General features: G+C 42.6%; 1 long non-coding RNA gene across 1 annotated transcript; it reads left to right on the plus strand.

The window, feature by feature from the left end:
* The first annotated feature begins 17,704 nt into the window (after window positions 1-17,704).
* LOC115601775 lies at window positions 17,705-26,271 on the plus strand. Its single transcript, XR_003989489.1, has 3 exons — window positions 17,705-17,827; window positions 19,107-19,111; window positions 26,261-26,271. It is a non-coding gene; the product is annotated as an uncharacterized LOC115601775 (long non-coding RNA).
* The last annotated feature ends 259 nt before the right edge of the window (window positions 26,272-26,530 follow it).

A 26,530-nucleotide genomic window follows, 5' to 3' on the forward strand; every position in this document is an offset into this window, starting at 1 on the left:
GGATCGCCTGCTCCAAGCTCAGGAGCGATGCATCCTGACAAAAAGGAAATGGGGCAAGAAGGCCAGGAGGCCTCCATGGATGGATAAGGAGCTGCTGAGCAAACTCAGAAGGAAAAAAGAAGATTATAGAAGTTGGAAGCAAGGACAGGTGGCCTGGGAAGAATACAGGGATATTGTCCGGGAAGCTAGGGATCAGGTCAGGGAAGCTAAGGCCCAGTTAGAATTGAGTCTGGCCAGGGATGTCAAGAATAACAGGAAGGGCTTCTATAGGTATGTTGCCACCAAAAAAAAGACTAGGGATAATGTGGGCCCTCTCCAGAAGGAAACGGGAGAACCAGCTACCCTGGATTTGGAGAAGGCTGAGGTTCTCAATGACTTCTTTGCCTCAGTCTTCACCGGCAAGTGCTCTACCCATGCCGCTCAAGTCATAGAAGACAAACACAGAGACTGTGAGAATGAAGACCTTAGGCCCACTGTAGGAGAGGATCAGGTCCTGATGGAACTGGCTGATGAAGTTGCTAAACCACTCTCATATTTGAAAAGTCATGGCAGTCAGGTGAAGTTCCCAATGACTGGAAAAAGGGGAAACTGGAAGATCCAGGGAACTACAGACCAGTCAGTCTCGCCTCTGTGCCTGGTAGGATCATGGAGCAGATTCTCCTGGAAACTGTGCTAGGGCGCATGAAAAACAACGAAGTGGTTGGTGAGAGCCAACATGGCTGCACTAAGGACACTTTTCCTGGGTTAAAGGTTGGACTTGATGATCTTAAAGGTCTTTTCCAACCTTGTTGATTCTATGATTCTATGATAATGCAAGATTCAATTATTTCAGACATAGCAGGCAAGTGTATCAAGGAATAGCTCCATCTCACAGTTTCATCTCTAATTATTTGCTTGCATAGTGCAATAATTCATTTTGGACCCACACTTCAGTAGTAAATCAATACTCCCAATACCTATGCTGGCTCAGCTACTGTGACTATAAGACCAGAATTAAAGTTCTAACCCATGTTTTCAAACATACTTCCACCCTACTCATACTGCAGTAGCTCCTCTCTGAAGAGGAGATGCAGTCTGAGTTATAGTCTACCAGTGTCCCAAAGGGAAACAATCTTTCTGAATATGTCACATTTTTTACACTAATTATTTCCACTTTAGGTTTTACCCGGAAAAATGTATATCATATTCTTGAAGACTAGCATATAGTCACAGCAGAAATAAATATTCCTCAGACAACTGATAAAGTTGAAGGTTCTTCACAGCTTTTAAACAACTCTAAATATTGCAGGGCATATAAAAAGGCACAGAAAAAGGAAATCAATTCCAAAACTGAAAATGATAAAAACAAAATCCCAATAAACTAACAAAAATCAAGAAGAGCAAGTTTGTACCTACATTACAGGATAATTACTTCCCAATCAGTAGTCCTTATGCATAACTGCAGACAGAAATGGTCAATAGAAGTGATAAAAAAATGGTGATCAATGAACATTACAGGCTGGCATACAATTGTCCAAGAAGTGGGGGAACATACTTTACTTTTTGACTTCAGAAAGCCAATATACGAACCAGGTTTCAAAGTTTGGGATTTGAGCAGTTTCCACAATATGTATCACCATTCTTTTTTAAATCCTTATAGAACTGAGTTCAATGACCTGGTTACAACATGGCTGCTTAATGATCAACTTTAGTGCATTCCATTTTGTTGGTATATGGATTGCCATCATTCCTCAAGAACCCCTACAAATCTTGCATAGTGCTTGAGAAAATAAACATGCTCCACTTAACTGTTTGAGATCAGAATAAAATCAAAATATTGTTTCTTTGCCAAGACAACAGGAAAGAGAGAAGCAAGGCCCTAAGCATGAGAGCTGAGATGAACCTCCTGTTGATGATAGATATACAATTTCAGGGGCCTAAACAGAAGTGCAGTGAAGTATTTGATGAAGGGGAGGAAGGAACTCATTGAGTGCAAGTGATCTTGAATCTGGCCCTTGATGAAGAAAAGAATAATTTAGTATTATTCCCTGATCACTCCTAGCAAGTCAGTCATGAGTAGTCTTTCAGAGTTGCACTTTATATTTCAGAAAATGTTCCCAATTTGTAATTTTTGCAGTTTAATTTACATTCACTGAGAGACAGCAGTCAGTCAGCTATATCATATAAAACATTTCCTGCAGCTTCACACATATACATTCCTCCTCCTGCAGTCAAAGAACATTGATGAAAGTTATCCCTGGGACATGGTTTCTACAGACAGAACATGAATTTTTATATAGGCAATATTTAACTATTCCTTGTGATCCTGGCTAGAATCTACTCCTAAGCACGTGATTGGTCAGAATCAAAAATAGAATCCAAAAGTATTCTCATAAAAGGACTGTGATTTTGGTAATTTAAAATCAGATTAGGAAGCTCTTCCCCACAAAGAGAAAGACAACAGACTTACTGTTGTAGAAATAAGGCAATCTGTCTTCTAGATCTTCCTAAAATTAGTTCATGTACAGTCTTGAAAGGTGCTTAGATGATTTCAAAGTATATACACTGCTTTAAATCAAGAGAATGTGCAACTTCTCGATTACCTCAAAAATTAATTTTTAGAAGAATTTTACCTATTCTAATATTAACCACAAATAGTAGTATAAATCAAATTACAGTTCTATTGTTAATACTGATTTTAGCTCTCAGCCCTCTGGATGCCCAGAACACATTATCCCGATTCTTTAGTGATATCAATAACATATTTCTTGTTCAAGTTGGTGAGTGCTGACCCACCAGTGTGGTTCCAAGAACTCTGTCAAGATTAGTTGCCTGAATAAGTGCTATGGAATAATAGTTACAATGTTCCAATATCAAACAAAGCAAAATAAAGTTATCTTCCTCCTCCCATCTTTTTCTACACATTTTTCACTAAGCAATAGGATTGCTTAAGACTGGTCAGAATGGATGAATTTGGATTTCTCAATATGAAAACACCTTTGATTGACATCCCCCCATCCTTTTGCTTTCCCATTATTAATTTGCTATTATGAATAGTCAGTTTACATCTGGACATGAGGCTCAGAGTGACACCAGTCTCTGAATCATTTTACCCTGGGGTAGTGCTATAGTCTGTTCCCCCATTACTCGCATTATCTAAATTGCTTAAACATGTTTATACACAGCTAATGGATTGTAAGGAATAATGTTTTGGCTAGATATAAATAGGGGTTTAGACCTCATTCCATAAGTATGTTAATAGCCTTTATGCATGATTTGTTTGTACCTCTACACAGTAAACAATTAGCAGGCAGTATTGTTGGTGACTGATAGTATCTTTATAACATTAGATTTAGATGATTGTGGCCTTTGATTAAAACAAATTAAACTTTCTGCCTGTGCTATTCCCTTGTTTGGGATTGATTAAAGAGATTATGATTTGCTTTCTTGGGTAGGGCTGCATGACTAATTACTGGTAGTTCTCCTTGGAACAATCATATTCGTTAAACTGATTGACCACAATTTATGGACCTCATTTCTGCAACTTTTAATTAGTAAAACAGAACTTAGTCCTGCAAAGCCAATGGGACTGCTGCCACTAGCTGCTTCATATAGCCTATCCATTCAATTTACTCTCTCTAGTTAAAAAATGACAAAGGTTTGTATGAGAGCAACATGCACATTTGATGTCCTTCAAGTGGCTCATCAAAGGATCTGCAACTCTAAGGAAATATTCCACTTTGTTTTCTACTCATCCCAAAGGTAAACAGTCCTAGTGCCTTCAAGATTTCTCCAGTGCATTAGCTCAGTTCTGCTGATGAAGAGGACCTGTCAATTCTTCAGATAAAGCCCTTCTTAATTAAAAGGAACAGATTTGCATGAACCATGGTGGCAGCTGGCCTCAGAGACAGAGAACAGACCATAGGGGCTGTTCTTTCCAGATATAGCTGTGTTCTTTATCCCCCACTGTGGAACATCATGTTTCCAACACTTAAGTCCCCTGCTCATTCCCTGGTATTAGATTAGAGCATGACCTCCAATATATTTATTAACTGACTTGCATTATATGAGCATATATGTATGTATATATATTATATATATTCTACTATACATTTACTTCACCATGTACTTCACGTGTGTGTTATGTTTAAGTAGAAGTTGAAACCCCTTGCAGTTCCTCAGACAAACAAAGAGGTTATGCATGTGTCCTGGGTTCAGCAGTAGCAGTCATTTTTCTCCTTCTTAGTAGCTGGTGCAGTGCTGTGTTTTTGACTTTCAGCCTGGAAACAGTGCTGATAACACACCGCTGTTTTTAGTTGTTGCTAAGTAATGTTTACTCTGATCAAGGGCTTTCTCAGACTCATGCTCTGCCAGTGAGGAGGGACACAAGAAGCTGGGAGGAAGCAGAGACAGGACACCTGACCCAAAATAGCCAAAGGGGTATTCCATACCACAGCACGTCATGCCCAGTATATAAACCGGGGGGAGATACCAGGAAGGCCCAGATCGCTGCTCGGGTCAGGCTGTGTATCAGTCAGCGGGTGGTGAGCAATTGTATCCTCTCCCCTTGTTATTTCCCTTATCATTATTATTATTGGTGGTAGCAGTAGTGGTTTTGTATTATACCTTAGTTACTGGACTTCTCTTATCTCAACCCGTGGGAGTTATATTCTTCTGATTCTCCTCCCCATCCCTCCGGGAGCAGGGGGAGGAAGAAGTGGGGGAGTGAGTGAGTAGCTGCATGGTTCTGAGTTACCGGCTGGGCTCAAACCACTACAGCATTACTTAGCAACAACTGAAAAATCAGTGTGTTATCAGCATTTATCTCAGACTAAAACCAAAATACAGCACTGTACCAGCTACTAGGAAGAAAATTAACTCTATCCCAGCCAAACCTAGGACAACTCTATCACCTCCTGCACACATCTTGCCATTGCTCATTTTCACCACCATCTCCTTTAAAACATAAACAAGGCATTAGCTTAACTTTGGGGCCACATTTCAACACCATATTGTCAGCCACAGCCCCTCTGAATGGTTGATCACACTTCGTCCTTTCACATTCTCCCGTTGTTTATCTTGGATTACTACTTTTTTTACTGTTTACTTTGATTTCTTTTCTTTAAGATCTAACAAAATATGGGTTTTGGTGGTTCTCCCTCCATCTATTTGCTTCTTGCCCTCTTCTCACTGATTCCAGAATAGATTCTCATTTCTGAATTAGTTTTTAAATAGGAATGTCTCTCCTTCTTTCCCAACCCCACACCTCTGTCACTTCTTTCCAAACCTGATGAATTCCCAAGCTTTCCCCATGTCTTTTAGCCAGTTAGGTTTGCTGTTTATCTTTCTCAGTACTGAGCTAGTTCTGAGAAACCTGGTAAATCCATGTCAGATAGCAAAGCCTCACAGAGACAGTACAGATACAGAAGCATTATGCTTATTTAGCTTCTCACTGATGAAGGCATGCACCTCATTTCTTAACACTCACCTAACTGGATTTTCAAGAATAACTCTATAGCTAAATCCTAGGGCTTTTGTCTATTGAAGACTTAAATGATCATCCCACTAAGTGCACGATCATCTATAGCAGTTGCCTTTCAAAAGCCCATCTCATATACTAAATTTAGAATATCAGACTACCTGTTAGAATCATAGAATCATAGAATGGTTAGGGTTGGAAAGGAACTTAAGATCACCTAGTTCCACCCCCACTGCCATGGGCAGGGACACATCACACTAGACCATGTCGCCCAAGACCCTGTCCAACCTGGCCTTGAACGCTGCCAGGGATGGAGCATTCACCACTTCCTTGGGCAACCTTTTCCAGTGCCTCACCACCCTTGCAGTAAAGAACTTCTTCCTTATATCTATGAACTTCCTCTGTTTAAGTCTGAAGCTGTTACCCCTTGTCCTATGGCTATATTCCCTGATAAAGAGTCCCTCTCTGGCATGCGGAGTTGTCAATTTAGACAACTGAATTGTAGCTTGCTTAGGTTAGGCAGATGAGGCGAATCCTACCCAATGAGGGTATACTTCTAACCATGTAAACCCTAACTTTTCCCCCACTGTTTTTCAGTATGCCTGGAAATTTTCCTGAAGTTCCCAGCTGAGAAAAAGCTTGCATTCAAACAGCTTGTGCATGAAGTAAGCTTGTAGTCAAGACTGGTGTCCAGTTTGTGCTCAGAATATAACTATATCCACCCACTGCTTCTCTCTGGTAATTACTAGTTTCATGGGGATCATTTTTTCAGTCATGTTCTTGCATTATGAGATACACGGAATACAAATTTGCTTAACATTACTTACACCATAAAACCTAGAATAAATGCAGGGACTTTATGTCATTGCTTCTCACAATCTAGCAACATTTTTCATTTCAGTTTAGAAGCAAAACCTAACTGCTTCTTTGAGGGGTATGGGTTTTTACTGAAAAACAAATGACCATATTGTTTCATGGAAGCACAATGACAATGTAGCAGGTAATACTGATCTATACTAAAAGTACTCCAGGCCAAATAATTTTGGTTTCAGCCAATTGTTTCTGTATTATTAGCCATAGGATAATTAGAATATAGCCAATCTTGCTATTATAATTAATTGCAGGTTAATTCTCGCATTGATCTGATATTGCACACCACTATGGCTCATTACACTTGTTTTATTAATGCAGTGTATCAAAAATATGTTAACATTCTTGCTAGCTACAACATAATCTTCTTGCTCACCCCCACACAAAAAAATACTTAAGTAAAGGTGATATAATAATTATAAAAATCTCATAGTAAAACTTAAATGCTTGGTAGACTCTGCTTTCTAAGAATCACAATTTACATAAGTTTTCAGGCATTTTTCACTGCATATTCCTAAACATTCTATTTTGTATAGAAAATTATTTTTATATATGCTTCCACAATATTCAGATACTGTATTGTGTGACAGCAGGAATTGAAATGAGTTCATAAAATCAGTGATGCCAGTGTATTTTACTATATTGGTTATCAAAACTTCATTAATCTTTCTTATTAAAAACTATTTATATACCCCTAATTATCATTAAAATGTTATTTTGTCTTCAGCACAAATATATTTTTTCCTCTTAAAGAAAAATAATCTTTTTTTTCCCAAGCTTTGCCTGTTAATGATACTTCTGTGAAGCAAACACATGAGAAAGCTCAAAGAAAAAGAAAAGAAAAAACAAAAGGAAGAACTAGAAACTTGTCAACAAAAATTACAGACAAGGTTTATCAGTTTCCATATTAATGGTCTATTGTTGCTGAAGGCTTTTTTAAGTGTATCTATCTTTTTCAATGAAACACCCACAGTTATTTACTGATTCTTAATAAGATTTATTGGAATGCAGGATACAAAACCAAAATCTGTGGATCAGTCATGGAAAAAGCCACACTATCCACATGTCTGAGTAAAACAGGACTCAGTCAACATCTGGGTAACAGACTCCAACACAAGCCATCTAAAAGAACATGCTTTAGTTATTACTGACATCATCTGATAATTTCCAGTTCACAATTTAGGCAAGAATTAAGATATTGAAATAAAAAAAACCCTTCAGAAGAGCCTTGCCTTACCTGGAGTGACACCTAATACACTTTCTTAGGAAGGAAGGCTTTCTGGAGTTGTATGAATGGCACGTCTATCGATTTTTGTTGAACCAAGTTGTATAAGTTCCCGAATTTTTCCAGAATGTATATGACTCAAAATAGGATTACTAGGTGTGATTCTCACACGAGATCCAAAATATTAGTGCATTCAAAGAAAGCCAATTCACTCCCTGAGATATTTGGATGAGAAGGCAACATTATAAACAGTTATATTACTGCTGCCAGTTCATAGGTACCTCATTTATACTGACCAGAAGACCATTCTGGTATAGATAACAGAGAAACACATCATGAAAGACAGACTACACAAACTCAGAAACAGTATTAAATTCACAGGTCATTAAAATTCAATTCTACTAGATTAGACTAGATTTTTTAGGCCCAAGTCATCAATCTTGGTCCAGATTTCCAGCCTTTATTTTGAGAGGCTAAAGCAAAAAATAGTGAGATATAGTACATTATAGTACATTGTAGTACATTGACAGCACATCTTGTGAATACCTACAGTTATTTAGTATGACTAGCAACTTCAGAAATTCATATTTGATTTCAATTATCAAATCAATACTGTAATATATATATGGAGTTTCTTTGATACAAAGTTTACAGGATAGTAAATATTAGGAAAAGAAACTGCATAAAGAAATGGGCAGTCAGAGTAGAACAAGCATCTCAACTTTGCCTGAAATATTAATATTTATTCAGCAAAACTAGTCTGCTTTTAAAAATGCAACATTTCACACCGGGATAATGACTCAAATCATACAGACTCTTCCCAAACAAATGAATGCAGTGGTATTGTTTGCAGCTTTGGGAAATGAGAACAAAGTGGCAATTGCCAACTGTGTCTAATATGTCTCTGTAGTTAAAGGTGCAGCTTAAAGGCAATAAAACATTTGTATCTTTTAATTTGGTAACTATGTACAGCCCGCTATACATTACGATACTGAAGATTCAGTTCTGCTGACTTTATTCATTATACCTCCTTACTGAAGGAGCAACAGTGTTGTAGCAAACAACTCAAACCACTTCTGACTTGCCGAAGCTCCATCTTTAAGTATTTCATTGTCTTTGGAGAAGGACCTCTAGAAAGTAGCAATATTAAAAATATAGACCATACAGTTTATTAAAAAGAAAGACAAAGCATAGCAGGACATTGTTCTTCACTTATTTCTAGCTGTGCATAATGGTCAAGTACTTCAAACTATGGGGAGTGTAAGCTTGAACTTGCAAGGTTTTCAATTCAAGAATGTTGGCTCTGAAAGTTCAGATCACCTCTTGATATGTAACAGAAATCAAGGATTTAAAGTTATTATAGGTTGGACCACATGGTCCTTGAGGTCCCTTCTTATCTGGTATTCTACGATTCTATGATTCTGTGATTCTATTATTTTTCCTCAAAGTAAACACAAGCCCAATCTTTTAAGAATGCCTCATCACTAAACATCCAGCTTCAAAGGCAATCTTATCCAGGGTCTTCTTGAGACAAAGGTGAATGTAATTCTGAGAGCACAGGAACTATGCTTGATTTTTCCTTCCTGGCATATCAGATAATTGGGATAATACCTCTGTCTATGCACCTAGTGTTTTGCTATAAACATCTCAGCTCTGTGCTACAGAAAACACTTTCTATGTTTCTCTATATTAGCCCTTATATTCCAATTTGTTCCTCACTATCTTAGACAAATGGGGTCATGTAGATCCTTTGCCTTTTATTTGACTAGTCTTAATTATTTATTTTCTGTCATTCAGGTCTATGACTATACAATAAAAGACAGATTTAATGGGCCAGTAATCCAGGATTGGAAATCAAATTAGTGGCACTGCTGAACAGTTTTTTCCCCAGCTTGACATCTGTTTGCAAGCAGTCATAGCCAAAATTGTTTTGAAAGGCAATGTCAGCCTTAGGCTTTGGAGCTTGCCTCCTCAGATGCACTGATGAATCTCTCCACCTCTTACTACTTGTTATTTTCTGCTGTGAATGGCACAAAACATATAATCATGCACAAGGGAGACAACATTATCTGGTGTTTGATCTGATAACTAGAAGTCAGGATTCCTGGGCTCTATCTCTGACACCATTCCTGATTCTTTTGTGATTCCTGTCTTATGTGCATATTTAATAAGTACATTAAATTAGATAACGCAACCACACATGTAAGAAAAGTTTTGGTAAAACTTTACTTTGAATTGAATTAGATGTCACACTTCTTAAAGATAAAATTAAAAGATGCATGGACTGCTTTCTTTACAGTACAGACTGAACATCTTTACCCAGTAATTTCTGCTTCAAGCTAACATTTGCTTGGAATATAGAGTACCTTAGAAAAAGAATCACAGAATCACAGAATTATTAGGGTTGGAAGGGACCTAGTCCAATCCCGAAACAAAGAAGAAAAACTAAAGATCCCCAGTGGAAACCAAGTACCAACCAGCATTAATAGTAATTATAATATCATTTCATATCAATGTTTATATAATAATGATATGATCATAAGTACAGAGATTACTTTATATTAACACTATGTTAACACTGCTATACACATTAATGTATAATGTATTAATCTATTTAAATGTAAATATTAATGTAAATTAATGTTTTCATGAGACCTCTGTGTGTTCGCCCTATCAAAATTAGTTGTTATGGTTCATGTTTTATACACATGTTACAGCAGAAGAGCAGTGACATTAAATAAATCACTACACAGTTCTGTCTTGTCCCCCACGCTATCATCAACAGCAGCAATTTGCTTAAGGACAGGAGATGAAAGTAGACCAAGCATAAAGAATACTTCTTGTGCTATATCCCTGCAGCTTTCATGAATCTAAGGCTCAGGTACTTCCTGAGCTAGAAACATCATGTTTTTCTTTAATACTCCTTGGATGGCTGGTTGAACTACATTTTTAATTGATCAAAAAACTTTTTACAAATCCTGCAGCAATGAGTTCCATAGTTCAGTTATGCACTGTGTAGGAAAGCATTTTCATTTGTTTACCACATAATCTGATTGGTCAAGTTTAATTTAATTCTTCTCTCATACCCTCCGCTCCCCCACCAGGCTATTTACAATAGAAGTAGATTCTGGATGTGTTAAAGATCTTGAATATCCTTTCAATGCCCTTGAAAGCACCCTGCTCATTTTGCTGGGAACCAGCTTGTTGCTGAATATGCTCTCTGTGTTTTGCCTACGGCGTGACCGCCCTGAGAACGCCCAATCTTGTCTGATCTCAGAAGCTAAGCAGGGTCAGGCTTGGGTCTTGTCTAAAGTTAAATTACTATTTAAGAATACTACCAAGAGATCTTCCCTGAAGCTGGACAGTCATGAGTGGCAGGGTGTGTGGGATCGTATGGGCAAGCACTTAAGGCAGTTGGCCCCTCCAGTGCTTTGGAATTTCACTCCCGAACAAATGCGGAATCTGGAAAAATTAGCAGAACACTTAGACAAGGTGTGCTGTCATCCTGGCAATACCAGAGAGGGAGAACTTGCTGCAATGTGCTGGGGCTTGGCCTACTCCTATAGAGTCCTGTTCTGTAAGGAGCAGGAAAAAGATGTCTCTGGATCTGATGGCAAAGCAACAAACACTGCAGCCGCTCCAACCCCAGTGACAGACACTGCAGCCACTCCAAACACAGTGAAAGACACTGCAGCTGAACCAAAGGATCAATCCATGTAATTATCAGTCTCCCCTATAAGCAAGAAAAAAAGCAAAAGAGAGGCACAGAAAACAACTCGTGCACTGAAGGAAGAGGAAGATTCAGCGTGTGAACTAGAGGGGGAGACATCTGAAAGAGAGAGATTACTACAGGAATGAGAGGAAGAGGAAGAGGTAATTTATCAATCCCTGACCTTGACTGAGCTGCAGAATATGCAAAAAAATTTCAGCCATCTTCCAAGTGAGCACATCATCACCTGGTTGCTCCGATGCTGGGGCAATGGGGCCAACAGTCATGACCTAGAAGGTAAGGAAGACAAGCAGCTGGGATCATTTGCTAGGGAAGGGGGGATTGACAAAGCGATTGCAAAAGAGAAACTAGACCTCAGCCTCTGGAGGTGGCTTTTGGCAGCTGTGAAAGAAAGGTATCCCTAGAAGGACGATGTTATATGTTGCCCAAGCAATTGGACCATGACGGAGAAAGGCCTCGAGTACCTGAGGGAATTAGCCATTCTAGAGATGATCTATCATAGGCCATATGCCGGGAATGAACCTGTAGACCCAGATGAAGTCGAATGTACACGACCTCTGTGGTGGAAGTTTACACGGAGTGCGCCATCATCATATGCCCATTCACTGATATCAATGACCTGGAGTGAGGCAGCACCACCAACAGTGAATGAACTATCCAAAGAGGTCAAAAAATTGAAAGATGATCTATTCAGCTCCCATTGTGTACCAACCCACATCTCGGCTATTAACAGAAGGCGCCCTACTGCATGGGAGAGAACACATAGGAAGTACATGCCACAGGCCACCCTATGGTTTTACCTGTGGGATCACAGAGAAGACATGAGAAAGTGGGATGGAAAACCTACCTCAGTTCTGGAGCAACGGGTGCATGAACTGAAGAGGAAAACAACAGTTGATGATGATCCTCCCAAGAAAGTTGCTGCTCCAGTCTCTGGTGAGCAGCTTCCAGGTGGGGGGGAAAAGGTGCTTTCAATCCAACACCTATGATAAGGAATTCTAATCCTTTTTTACAAGAAGTAAATGGAGAACCTTACAATCACAGAGGATCTGAGGCCAGCTACACTCCCACTGAAAAAGAGATACTGGCAGCCTATGAAAGGGTTTGAGCTGCTTCAGAAGTGATTGGCACTGAAGCACAGCTCCTCCTGGCACCCCGGTTGCCTGTGCTGGGCTGGATGTTCAAAGGCAGGGTCTCCTCTACACATCATGCAACTGATGCTACATGGACTAAGTGGGCTGTACTAATTACACAACGAGCTTGAATAGGAAATCCCAGTCGTCCAGGAATGCTAGAAGTCATCATGGACTGGCCAGAGGGCAAAGATTTTGGGATGTCACCAGAAGAGGAGGTGATGCATGATGAAGAGGCCCCACCATATAATAATCTGTCAGAAGTGAGAAGCAATATGCCTTGTTTAATGATGGGTCCTGCCATATTGTGGGAAAGCGTCGGAAATGAAGGCAGCTGTGTGGAGTCCCCTATGACAAGTTGCAGAAACTTCTGAAGGAGAGGGTGAATGGAGTCAGTTTGCAGAGGTGAAAGCCATCTAGCTGGCCTTGGACATTGCTGAATGAGAAAAATGGCTAGTACTTTATACTGACTCATGGATGGTGGCAAATGCCCTGTGGGGGTGGGTGCAGCAATGGAAGCAGAGAAACTGGCAACGCAGAAGTAAACCCATCTGGGCTGCTGCACTGTGGTGAGATATCACTGCCCGGGTGCAGAACCTGGTGGTGAAAGTATGCCACGTAGATGCTCATGTACCCAAAAGTCAGGCCACTGAGGAACACCAGAACAACCAACAGGTGGATCCAGCTGCTAAGATTGAAGTGGCTCAGATGGATTTGGATTGGCAACATAAGGGTGAATTATTTTTAACCTGGTGGGCCCATGACACCTCAGGCCATCAAGGCAGAGATGCAACATATAGATGGGCTCGTGATCTAGGGGTGGACTTAACGATGGACACTATTGCCCAGGTTATTCATGAATGTGAAACATGTGCTGCAATTAAGCAAGCCAGGCAGTTAAAGCCTCTCTGATATGGAGGATGATGGCTGAAGTACAAGTATGGGGAGGCCTGGCAGATTGACTATATCACACTCCCACTGACCCTCCAAGGCAAGCGCCATGTGCTTACCATGGTGGAAGCAACCACCGGATGGCTGGAAACATATGCTGTGCCCCACGCCACTGCCCGGAACACTATCCTGGGCCTTGAGAAACAAGTCTTGTGGCAACACAGCACCCCAGAAAGAACCAAGCCAGACGATGGGGCTTATTTCCGGAACAACCTTATAGACACTTGGGCCAAAGAGCATGGCATTGAGTGGGTATATCACATCCCCTACCATGCACCAGCGTCTGGGAAAATCCGAAGTTACAATGGGCTGTTAAAAACTACACTGAGAGCAATGGGTGGGGGGACTTTCAAACATTGGGATATACATTTATCAAAAGCCACCTGGTTGGTCAACACCAGGGGATCTGTCAGCAGGGCTGGCCCATCCCAATCAGAATTTTTACGTACTGTAGAGGGGGATAAAGTTCCTGTGGTGCACATAAAGAATTTGTTGGGGAAGACAGTCTGGGCTATTCCTGCTTCAGGTAAAGGCAAACCCACTCATGGTATTGCTTTTGCTCAGGGACCTGGATATAGTTGGTGGGTAATGCGGGAAGATGGAGATGTCTGGTGTGTACTTCAAGGGGATTTAATTTTGGGGGAAAACAGCCAATGAACTCAATTATGTGCTGTTGACTGCTATATAACACTTCTATAGCCCATCAGCTAGGGGCCCATCTCCACCACTCTTGGCTTTAAAAAGAATGTATGTCCTGTCATGATCATCAGTAGAGAATAAAGTCATGGGAAAGGCCAGCAGCAGCAGAATTGTCCTCAGGTCACCATCGACTGACCCTGCCTTCCCTCTGATCATCACCCCAACAAAGAATGAACTTTGATGAAACCAGACGAGCTCAGCTGTGTCATCAGCTGGCAACAACCCAACACTACACACTGTCTCTCCTGCCCTGAAAGACTGTTACAAGAGATGGAGCCTAACATCATCAACTGAATGAATTCAGCAAACTTCATAGGCATAATCCATGGACTCAGGAATGATATCTCTCTCTTTGTGTGTGGGTGTATATATATATATATGAGACAAAAAGCAATGGAATACTGAAAAAAAAGAAAATGGGTTCCAATTATGACGTGAATGGTATGGAATAAGAGGTGGATATTGTCCTGGTTTCAGCTTTAACAGTTATTTTTCTCCTTCTTGTGGCTAGTGCAGTGTTCTCTTTTCGACTTTAGCCTGAGAGCAATGCTGTTAACACACCGATGTTTTTAGTTGTTGCTAAGTAATGCTTACTCCGACCAAGGACTTTCTCAGTCTCATGCTTTGCCAGGGAGGAGGGGAAGCCGGGAGGAAGCAGAGACAGGACACCTGACCCAAACTAGCCAAAGGGGTATTCCATACCACAGCACGTCATGCCCAGTATATAAACCAGGGGGAGTTACCCGGAAGGCCCTGATCACTGCTCAGGTCAGGTTGGGTATCGGTCAGCAGGTGGTGAGCAACTGTATTCTCTCCCCTTGTTATTTCCCTTATCATTATTATTATTGGTGGTAGTAGTAGGTTTCTATTAAACCTTAGTTACTGGACTCTTCTTATCTCAACCCATGGGAGTTACATTTTTTCGATTCTCCTCCCCATCCCTCCAGGAGCCGGGGGAGGATGAAGCAGGGAGAGTGAGCAAGCGGCTGCGTGGTTCTGAGTTACTGGCTGGGCTTAAACCATGACAGCATGTCTGTGGAACAGTTCTTCTTCTCTGTCTTTCTGTCTTCTCCTAATTTACTATTCTAATCAACAAACAGACCTATTTTCTGCCCTCTTGGATACTAACATCCCCCTTATGGGTTGAGGTAAATAACAAGCAGCTCTAGCCCTTGGCTTCACCAATATGAAACACTATATACAAAATTAGTTACTGTAAATAAGGCAAAGGCTAGTGTTTCAAAGCTGTCACCTTTACTTCCCAGTTTTTCCTTCCTAATAGACTTACACACATTCTTGTCATCATCCACAGTATTTTTTTCTAAAACTCTGAAGCTGTTTGTTTGTTATTAGACAGACACAAAATCGTTTAGGGGCAGCAAGCACAGGCATGTTTCTTTAATAAAAAGCAGAATAGAGAATAACTTTCAGGAATTTTGGAGTTATTTCTGCCAAAGAAAGAGTTGGATTCTGCACTTCTTTGTGTTAATGATAAAACTCCTGAATTCTGGGGAGCTGAGGAGGACCTGACTAAACTCTTTATGAAATACTTTTAGGTCATTGGGATGCTGAAGTAATTGTGTATTCCAAGCTATAGCTGGAGATTTATCTATATGGGCGTATCTCTGCTGCCACCCTACCACATTTTTAAATTACCCCTTGAGTCAAATTTACCAGCTATAAATAACAGCAAAATTAACTAGACCATGTATGCAGTACAGTCTAATATGTACAGCATAGCATTTTGAAGCTGACATTTGATTTAGTAAGGGGGAAATCTCAGATGATTTTTGAGGTCTGGTTGCATAGAACAATCAAATTTCAAAGGCATTATGAAGTGTGGCATTAAGAATCTATTACATACAAATGCAAACATTCAGGCCTTATTTCAGTGGATGAGTTGGTTCAGCTCTATGAGGTCTTCATGGTTCTTTCCTCTGACTTTTTTTAATATTTATGGTCACACTTGTCCTGGTTTCAGCTCTAACAGAGTTATTTTTCTTCCTAGTAGCTGGTACAGTGCTGTGTTTTGGCTTTAGCCTGAGAATAATGCTGATCACACACCAATGTTTCAGTTGTTGCTAAGTAGTGCTTACCCTGATCAAGGACTTTTCAGTCTCTCATGCTCTGCCAGTGAAGAGGCGCACAGGAAGCCATGAGGGAGCAGAGACAGGACACCGGACCTGAACTATCCAAAGGGGTATTCCATACCACAGCACTTCATGCTCGGTATATAAACTGGGGGAATTTACCCAGAAGGGATCGATCGCTGCTTGGGTCGGGCTGGGCATTGGTCACTGGGTGGTGAGCAGTTTTATTGTGCTTCACTTGTGTTTTCTGAGTTTCATGTTTTCATTTCTCTTTGTGTTGTTCCCTATTATTATTATTAGTAATGTTATATCAGTATTTTGCTGAGGTGAGTAGCTCCAGAGAGGACACCTTCAGCACTGGAGTGTGGGGAAAGAGCAGCCTACAGGAGTCTCGTTCCTGAACGGCAAGAGCCACGAAGGGAGCCCTAACTCCTTGTCAGAACTTGCCCAGGAGCTGGCAGTTCTGCTAACGTGAGTAGCTGACTCATAGGGGGCAGTGCCAGGAGTGACAGCCATCACCCCCTTAATGTATAAAACACTCCCCTGCGAGTGACCAGGAGCACAGCACAGCATGGCAGTTTGTGTGTGCAGGGTGAGCAAGATGGTCAGCACCTGCCTCAGGGCAAGTCTGGGCAAGGCAAGCTGTGGCCCAGTCTGGGATGTCTGTGCTGGCTACCCCAGGGGTGGCTAGCGTTGCCACCCAGATGAAGTTGATGAAAGGGGAGGCAGCAGTGCAGACCTCAGATTGTAGAAAGTGCCTCAGCATGTTTCTTGAGGCAAGGGTAAACAGTGGACCGGGCTGTACACAGTGTGCCCTGGTGTAGAACCTCCTGCAGCAGGTGGCTGAGCTGCGGGAGACAGTCAAAAGACCAAGGGACATCAGGGAAGCTGAGAGGGAGCTGGACTGCTGGCTCCAAGCCCAACCTGTGGGGGACCTTCAGGACATTGTGCAGAGGACATAAGCGTCCCCCCCCCCAGCACACATGGAAAGGAAGGAGGGCATTTATCCAGGGGGTTGGGAACTTGTCATGAAAAAAACAGCAAAAGGAGGAGGAAGAGGACAAATAAAAGCAAGGGGCTTCCTCCAAAGCCTGATGCCCCCACCCAGAACCACTTTGCAGCTCTGAGGGGAGCTAACAAGATGACACCCACCACAACAGAACAACAACAAGTTGCCACACCAGTAAAGAGGATAACTAAACATGCATCCAAGAAAAAGTGGCAGGTGATAGTAGTAGGAGACTACTTTGAAAGGTGCAGAGGCACCCATCTGTTGGCCTGACCCACTCTTGAGGGAGGTGAAGCCCACAATAGGGGCAGATAGGAGCAGCCTCACGCTTGCAAGCCCTCATCCTCGTGGGGGACTTCAACCACCCCAATATCTGTTGGACAGACGGCCCAGCCTGCCCCAGCACAAGCAATCCAGGAGGTTTCTTGACTGTGTGGATGATAACTTCCTCATGCAAGTAATAGAGGAGCAAACAAGGAGAAGTGCATGCTTGACGTCGTGCTCACCAACAGGGAAGGGCTGGTGGGGAATGTGCAGCCTTGGCTGCAGTGATCACGAGAAAGTAGAGTTCGAGATCCTCAGGTCAGCAAGAAGGGCACACAGCAAGTTCACTGCCCTGGATTTCAAGAGAGCATATTTTGGCCTCTTCAGGAACCTGCTCGGTAAGATCCCATGGGATAAAGCCCTAGAAGGCACGTAGGCTTAAATTATAGGTTTAAACTAACGATAGTGTGTGTGGCTTTAAATTAACATAGTAAAATACAGCAAACTGTTCTAACTTGCTAACACGTAGGGAGTTAGGAATGTCTGGCTGATGGGGGAAGGAACATCATGGGACTATAACAACTAAGGAGGCAGTAAATAAGACTGAGGATGCTAGCCTTCAAGATAACAGAGTGGCACCCAACGTGGAGAGAGACTGGAACAGAACAGAAGCAAGGACATACCAACTGCTAACTCAGCACTAGGACTTTGCTAGCATGCGCAGGCACTGAGGTCATTCAATAAACACAGTGAGGAAGGCTATCAGCGACCACCAGAGACCCTGACTCAGCAAGAAAGCGCATGCATAATTAGAATGTAAATATTATAATTAGTTACTGGAAATCTCATGAATATGTAAACCATTTCCTGGCGAAAGCTGTGAATATGCATGAGTATGCTAAATATATAGCCACTTCTGGCAAGTAAAGGATGTGATCACCCTTGTGAAACTATTCGTGTGTGCGCCCAGCATTGCAATAAAGAATGCCTGCCTTCTAAAACTCCAAATTGAGTCTTGGAGAGTTTCTTTGACTGACTTCTGTGGTAACGTGGGGGGGGTGGGGTGGGGTGGTAAGAATGCTGGCTGATATTCAAGGATCACCTGTTCAAAGCTCAGGAGCAATGCATCCTGACAAAAAGGAAACGGGGCAAGAAGGCCGGGAGTCCCACATGGATGGACAAGGAGCTGCTAAGCAAACTCAGAAGGAAAAAAGAAGTTTACGAAAGTGGAAGCGAGGGCAGGCAGCCTGGGAGAAATACAGGGATATTGTCCGGGAAGCTAGGGATCAGGTCAGGAAAGCTAAGGCCCAGTTAGAATTGAGTCTGGCCAGGGATGTCAAGAATAACAGGAAGGGCTTCTATAGGTATGTTGGCACCAGAAGAAAGACTAGGGGTAATGTGGGCCCTCTCCAGAAAGAAATGGGAGACCTAGATACCTTTGATTTGGAGAAGACTGAGGTTCTCAATGACTTCTTTGCCTCAGTCTTCACCGGCAAGTGCTCTAGCCACACCACTTTAAGCCCACTGTAGGAGAGGATCAGGTTCAAGATCATCTTAGGAATGTGAATGTGCACAAATCCATGCGACCTGATGAAATTCATCAATGGGTCGTGAGGGAGCTGGCGGATCAAGTTGCTAAGCCACTATCCATCATATTTGAAAAGTCGTGGCTGTCAGGTGAAGTTCCCGACGACTGGAAAAAGGGAAATATAACCCCCATTTTTAAAAAGGGGAAAGTGGAAGACCCAGGGAACTACAGACCAGTCAGTCTCACCTCTGTACCTGGCAGGATCATGGAACAAATTCTCCTGGAAAGCATGCTAAGGCACATGAAAAATGACGAGGTGGTTGGTGACAGCCAACATGACTTCACTATGGGCAAATCATGCCTGGAAAATTTGGTAGCCTTCTATGATGGGGCTACAGAACTGATGGATAGGGGCAGAGCAGCTAACATCATCTGCCTGGACTTGTGCAAAGCATTCGACACTGTCCCACACAACATCCTTGTCTCTAAACTGGAGAGACATGAATTTGATGGATGGACCATGGGGTGGATAAAGAATTGGCTGGATGGCCGCATGCAAATGGTTGCGGTCAACGGCTCAATGTCCAAGTGGAGACCAGCGATGAGTGGAGCCCCTCAGGGATCGGTGTTGGGACCGATCTCGTTCAACATCTTTGTTGGCAACATGGACAGTGGGATTGAGTGTGCCCTCAGCAAGTTTGCTGATGACACCGAACTATGTGGTGTGGTCAACGTGCTGGAGGGAAGGGATGCCATCCAGACGGACCTTGACACATTTGAGAGGTGGGACACTGCAAAACTCATGAAGTTCAACCAAGCCAAGTGCAAGGTCCTACCCCCAGGTGGGTCAGGACAATCCCAGGCACAGCTACAGGTTGAGCAGAGAAGTGATTCAGAGCATCCCTGAGGAAAAGGACTTGGGGGTGTTGGTCAACGAGAAACTGAACATGAGCCAGCAGTGTGTGCTCGCATCCCAGAAAGCCAACCATATACTGGGCTGCATCAAAAGAAGCATGATGGGCAGGTCAAAGGAGGTGATCCTGCCCCTCTACTCTGCTCTTGTGAGACCTCACTTGGAGTACTGTGTACAGTTCTGGTGTCCCCAACATAAGAAGGACATGAAGCTGTTGGAGTTAGTCTAGAGGAGGGCCACGAGGATGATAAGAGGGCTAAGAGCACCTCCCATACAAAGACAGGCTGAGAAAGTTGGCATTTTTCAGCCTGAAGAGAAGGCTGGCGTGGAGACCTCATAGCAGCCTTCCAGTATCTGAAGGGGGCCTAGAAGGATGCCAGAGAGGGACTCTTCATCAGGGACTATAGCCATAGGACAAGGGGTAATGGGTTTAAACTTAAACAGGGGAAGTTTAGGTTAGATATAAGGAAGAAGTTCTTTACTGCAAGGGTGGTGAGGCACTGGAAAAGGTTGCCCAAGGAAGTGGTGAATGCTCCATCCCTGGCAGCGTTCAAGGCCAGGTTGGACAGGGTCTTGGGCGACATGGTCTAGTGTGAGGTGTCCCTGCCCATGGCAGTGGGGGTGGAACTAGGTGATCTTAAGTTCCTTTCCAACCCTAACCATTCTATGATCCTATGACTCTATGGTTATTCATAAAATCATACAATGGTCAGGGTTGGAATTTTATTTCTATTATCACTATATTTTACTTTATTTCAATTATTAAACTGTTCTTATCTCAACCTTCAAGTTTTACATTTTTTCTGTTCTCCTCCCCATTCTGCCCAGGGGAGGGGCAGGTACGGGACTGAGCGAGCAGCTGCATGGTACTTAGTTGCCAACTGGATTTAAACCACAGCAACACTGAAATTCTTTTTTATACTAGGGAGTGACTGCAGTTCTAGCCTTTTCCTTCATATAGATATCTGTGTTCAGTCCTAGAAGTGAATGACTTTCAACTTTGTTTTCTACCTTCTGGTCTCTATCTGCTGTTCACTGAAGTAAACATAATTATTTTAAAGTGATCATTGGGTTACACCCACAGCCCTAAAGTGAACATTCACTTCAGCATCTTGGGTGCACATACTTGAAAAAGCACATGTTTGTTCCTATGTTAAGCATAATGAGTATCCTAAATGTCATCATTGCCTGTAACTGCCAGGTTTTGATTGAAGAATCTACAACAGATAACCTCACCTTTAGAATAGATGCAGTGGCTTACACCCAATATTTAAAATTTAGTTGCATGATCCCTCTGAGCACAACAAACATTACAGCAACCCTTTGAAGCTCGGAACACTGTCAATAACTGAGAATCACCATCTGGCCCAGCACCAATGGCTGGACCATTTCTAGGAAGAGACAATTTACAAATTGAGCTCAACTAGTACACTTCATTCATTGTAAGAGAACTATGCTGAAGGTGTACTGATTCATAGGTTGCAAAAACAATGAAGAAATGCTAACCTTTTGTCTCCTATGCTAATCCTCACCTTAACCCAAACTAACTGCTCAAAATTCTGTTCAAGCTTCTTCTATGGACCAAATTAATCCAGAATTTTGTAACTCATTTTATTCAACCATCTCAGCACAATTCCATTTAATTTCAACAACATTCCCTTGTGTGAGCATTATTTCAGTATTCTTTAATGCATTAAAGAAGTCACAAATGAACTGTGTCCTGGACATGTGCAAGGAGCTGAATTTCAACCACTTACCTAGGAATAAACACTATCTCACAGTTCTTCAGAACAGTTATTTTTATTCCAATTTCACCACTGTGTTGCTCAAGCAACATGAAGTAAATGTCTAGAGACATGAGGAAGACTATTAGCAGGAGACAGCTCTGATTTCTTACCCCTTACCAGAATTCCACACTTCCTAGAAGTTGTCATGGAACTTTATGGTAAAGAGGGTTTGAGAGGTCTAATTTATGAGAGGCTCCTCGAGCTGCTTTCTTTCGCAGCCATTTACCTATTTCTCTGGCCTTATATCAACAGGAGGAACTCCTATATTAGATTGAGAGAAGACATTTGGTTCTCGTGTTACATGCTTTCCTTATCTCTATATCCTCTATACACAGTAAAATTCTAGTTTAAGAATCCTCATAGCCCTGTCTATGTCTGTCTCCATATTCAGTGAAAGACTAATTTAGTTTGGTATCAATTATACAGTGAAATACCAATTTAATTTGGTATCATTCCTGACCTCACCATGTGTAGGTGAAAACCAAACACAGCTTTGTTTCCTGGCATCTTAGGCTTAGGAGCAGGGTCTGAATGTTTGCACTTTGGGAGCTTGTGTCTGGGGTGCCTGATAGCACTCCCCACAGAGGCACTACACAGATGGAGTTTTAGGTGGCTAAGCAAGGGTGGATTGCCATGTTGGTGGGACTGTTGCCAAGATCACCATGTGTAGGTGATGGCCAGCAAGAGTTTTCTGTCATGGAACCTTAGGCGCAGGAGCAGGAGCTGGACGTTTGCACTTTGGGTGCTGGTTTCTGGGGTTCCTGAGAGCGCTCCCTGGAGAGACAGTATACAGATGGTGTTTTAGTTTGCTAAGCAAACTAAAAATGTGGATGGCCATGTTGGTGGGACTGTTCCAGAGCTCACCATGTGTAGGTGAAGCCCAGCAACAGCTTTCTGTCCCGGCACCTTAGGCGTGGGAGCAGGGGCTGGACCTTTGCACTTTGGGCTTCCTGGCCTAGTTCCTGCATTTGAATTATTGGTGCTTTGACTTAGCTGCAGGAAGCCACTGACGACACTTCTGCTTTGCAGATCTCTGTTGTGCTCTGCACATCTCTGCTGTTTAGCAGAGCAAATTGGGTAGTGATATTTCCCTTAATAGAAAATTTCCTCCAACTGTAAACCAAATCACTTTTTAAAGAACAGATTTGTCAAAATTGGTCAGATTTTTTTTTTTTTTAAAGTCTGAAAAGCAAGTCTCTGCATAAAAGCTTTGAGATGAGGGAGTCACAGTTTAGGTAGGTACTCTGCTGTAAGGACAGCTTCAGGGCTGACTTCAAGATGAGATTAATTTCCCTTCTTAGGTGCTGTGAGCCTGACAGTAAGGCTGGAAGATGTCCTCTAGGGCACATGGGTACGGCAGTGTTTTGCAGCCACCCAAGGCACCCACCCCACAGGGCCAGTTTGCCCAGAGGGGCTGAGACACCCCCTGCACTATAGCAGGAAGACCACCTTGCTCCAGGGCACCATGGAGCCACCCTTTCCCAGGGCTGTGCAAGTAGCTGGACAGTCTCACTGATTTTAATGCAATTGCTCACAAGTGATGTGATCAGGATCAAGGCCAGATAAGTCCCACTCCTACTGCTGGCTATAAAGATCCCAGTTTCAAAACCAGTTTTCCTTACAATATTCAATGATTCCTTTTCCAGTTCTGGCCAGCCCCCAGCCTCCCAAGGTACCTACAAATTACAGATGAAGAGTCTGAGGCAAAAAGAGGAACAACCCAACCCTCTCAGGGCTCACAAAAGCTGCAGCTTGTGCTCCAGAGGAAAGGGGTGGTCTTACTGTATCAGAAATATCATAGCCACCCGAGCCACTGAAATATTAACATGTTGCACCAACTTATGTGCTTCCTGAATGAACTATATTTTACCTGTATCAGCCATCTATTTTTCAGACTTGATATTGGTGGTTTCAGTTCTGCTGCTAAAATGCACCTTGCACTTAAGAAAGTATTTCCTGTTCTGGTTCCTTCCCTGTGGCTTACAGAAACTGAGAGAGATCAGACCATGTCCCCCTGCAGCTGCTCAGCAGCAGAAAAACAGATCAAGACAGCTGCTGTTGCTAAGAGGCACATGTGCTGAAACCACCACTTTCCTGGTCTGTCTGCTGAAAGGGAGCCTATAGGAGAGCCTGGCCTATATGGAAGAAGGAGTGAGGCTTGTTTCTGTGTGACATTGATAAAACCATCTCACTCACCCTCCTGCATCCAGCAGCAGGACCTGCAGGAGCGTGTCTGCCAGGATGTGTATGCCCAGATGCTGCTGGACCTGGGATGTCCCCCAGCACCTTTGCCCTGGCACATGCCCTGAGCTAGGAGCACCCTCCACATCCACCCTGCCCCAGCCCCATGCCCTCCTCTGCCTCTCTGTGCCCCCTGAGCAAACCCAGCTTCACCCAAGGCACGGTGTCCTGGGTTCAGCTGTAGCAGTTATTTTTCTCCTTCCTAGAAGCTGGTGCAGTGCTGTGTTTTCGACTTTAGTTTGAGAACAATGCTGATTGATAACACACCGACGTTTTTAGTTGTTGCTAAGTAATGTTTACCCTGATCAAGGCCTTTTCAGTCTCATGCTCTGCCAGTGAGGAGGGACACGGGAAGCTGGGAGGAAGCAGAGACAGGACACCTGACCCAAACTAGCCAAAGGGGTATTCCATACCACAGCACGTCAAGCCCAGTATACAAACTGGGGGGAGTTACCTGGAAGGCCCAGATCACTGCTCAGGTCAGGCTGGGTATCAGTTGGCGGGTGGGGAGCAATTGTATTGTGCATCACTTGTGTTTATCGTTTTCTTTTCCTTTTCCCCTTTTAGTTTTATATTCTCTCCCCTTGTTATTTCCCTTATCACTATTATTACTGGTGGTAGCAGTAGTAGTTTTGTATTATACTTTAGTTACTGGACTGCTCTTATCTCAACCCGTGGGAGTTGCATTCTTTTGATTCTCCTCCCCATCCCTCCAGGAACAGGGGGAAGGGAAGAAGAGGGGGGAGTGAGCAAGCGGCTATGTGGTTCTGAGTTACCGGCTGGGCTTAAACCAAAAAGAATGAACTTTGATGAGACCAGACCATTTCAGTGGTGTTGTCAGCAGGCAACAATCCAACACTACATCAGTATATAAACTGGGGGAAGTTACCTGGAAGGGACTGATCACTGCTGAGGTTGGGCTAGGTATTGGTCAGTGAGTGGTGAGCACTTTTATTGTGCATCACTTGTGTTTTCTGATTTTTGTTGTTGTGGTTTTTCGCTATTGTTTTTATCATCAGTATTGTTATTGTTGGTATTATTTCTATTATCATTGCATTTTACTTAATTTCAATTATTAAACTGTTCTTGTCTCAACCCATGCGTTTTACATTCTCATCCCCAACCCCCCAGGGGAAGGGAAGGGGGGTGAGTGATTGAGCGGCTGCATGGTACTTAGTTGCTGTCTGGGTTTAAACCATGACAGTGTGTTATCAACATTATTCTAATCTAAATCCAAAATGCAGAACCAGGTGCTAGGAAGAAAAATAACTCTATCTCAGCTGAAACTAGTCATAGAAGGCTATCAGGTTTGTCAAGCACAATTTGCCTCTGGTGAATCCATGCTGGCTTTTACCAATGATTTGTTTCATTTGACTCATGGTAGCCCCCAGAAGGATTCATTCCATAATCTTCCCAGGGACTGATCTAAGACTGATGAGCCTATAATTTCCTGGATCCTCCTTTAAGCCCTTCTTGTAGATGCAGGTGACATTGGCCTTCTTCCAGTCTTCTGTGATATCCCTTAATCTCCATGGCTTTTCGTGGAGTATGGAGAGCATCCTCACAACAATATCAGCCACCTTTCTTAACACCCTCGGATGGATGTTGTCAGGGCCCATCAGTTTGTAGGGGTCAAGCTCCTGTTGGTTCACATACCAACTCTTCCTTCACTGACAGTGGGTCTTCGTTTGCATCAACCTGTATTTTTGTTCCCAAGGCCTGGGACCCAACAGTGATGGTAAATACAGAGGTGAAGAAAGCATTGAGAATCTCTGCCTTTTCAGCATTGTTAGTAACTAATTTGCCTCTTGTGTTTAACAGCAGGCCAATGTTTTCTTTTTGTTTCTGCTTGTTGTTTATATACCTGAAGAACCCTTATATTTTTTACATCTCTGGACAATTTCAATTTGAGCTGAGCTTTTGCTTTTCTAACTGCATCTCTGCACACCCTTGGAATGCCCTTGTAGTTTTCAATGAGTATTCATCTACATTTCCATCTCTGATATGCTTCTCTTTTGTTTTTGAGGAGACTCAGAAGCTCACAGTTTAAGTCAAGGAGGTCTCTTGCTCCACCTACTTACTGGTTTTGTGCTTCCAGGAGAGCACTCTTGAAAAACTCCCAGCACTCACTAGCTCCTTTAATCTCCATGGAAGCTTCCCACAGAATCCCTCCCATTTGAGCTCTGAAGTCAATTTCAAGGCACTGCAGCAATTATCTCAGAGTCCACGTCTAGTATCAAATGCTTTGCAGTTCACAGCTCCATGTAATAGGATTCATCTAAAGAAGAAAATAACTACATCAGTCTAAGAAAACCAGTGCTTACAATTTGGCCACTCTAGTGAGGGACTCGTTCCAGAAAAGATGTAAGAAATTTGACCCAAAAGATCCCAAGAGACACAAACCATCAGTGTTTGGGCCACAGCCAAAGTATCCCAGATTCTCCCTACAGTCTCCTTGAGAGCATACCCAGAAGACAGCAGAACTGTTTAGAAGTGAGCCGGGACTTCATGGATCACACAAAATTACTCTGGAATTTACCATATAATAAGGGAAAATACCCTTTCTAAGTGGGAATGTCTCCCTTGTAGAAAGGTAGAAATCATTTGCACAAACACACAAAAATCATGTAGC

Source organism: Strigops habroptila, chromosome W, assembly GCF_004027225.2.
Source record: "Strigops habroptila isolate Jane chromosome W, bStrHab1.2.pri, whole genome shotgun sequence".
NCBI lineage: Eukaryota > Metazoa > Chordata > Aves > Psittaciformes > Psittacidae > Strigops > Strigops habroptila.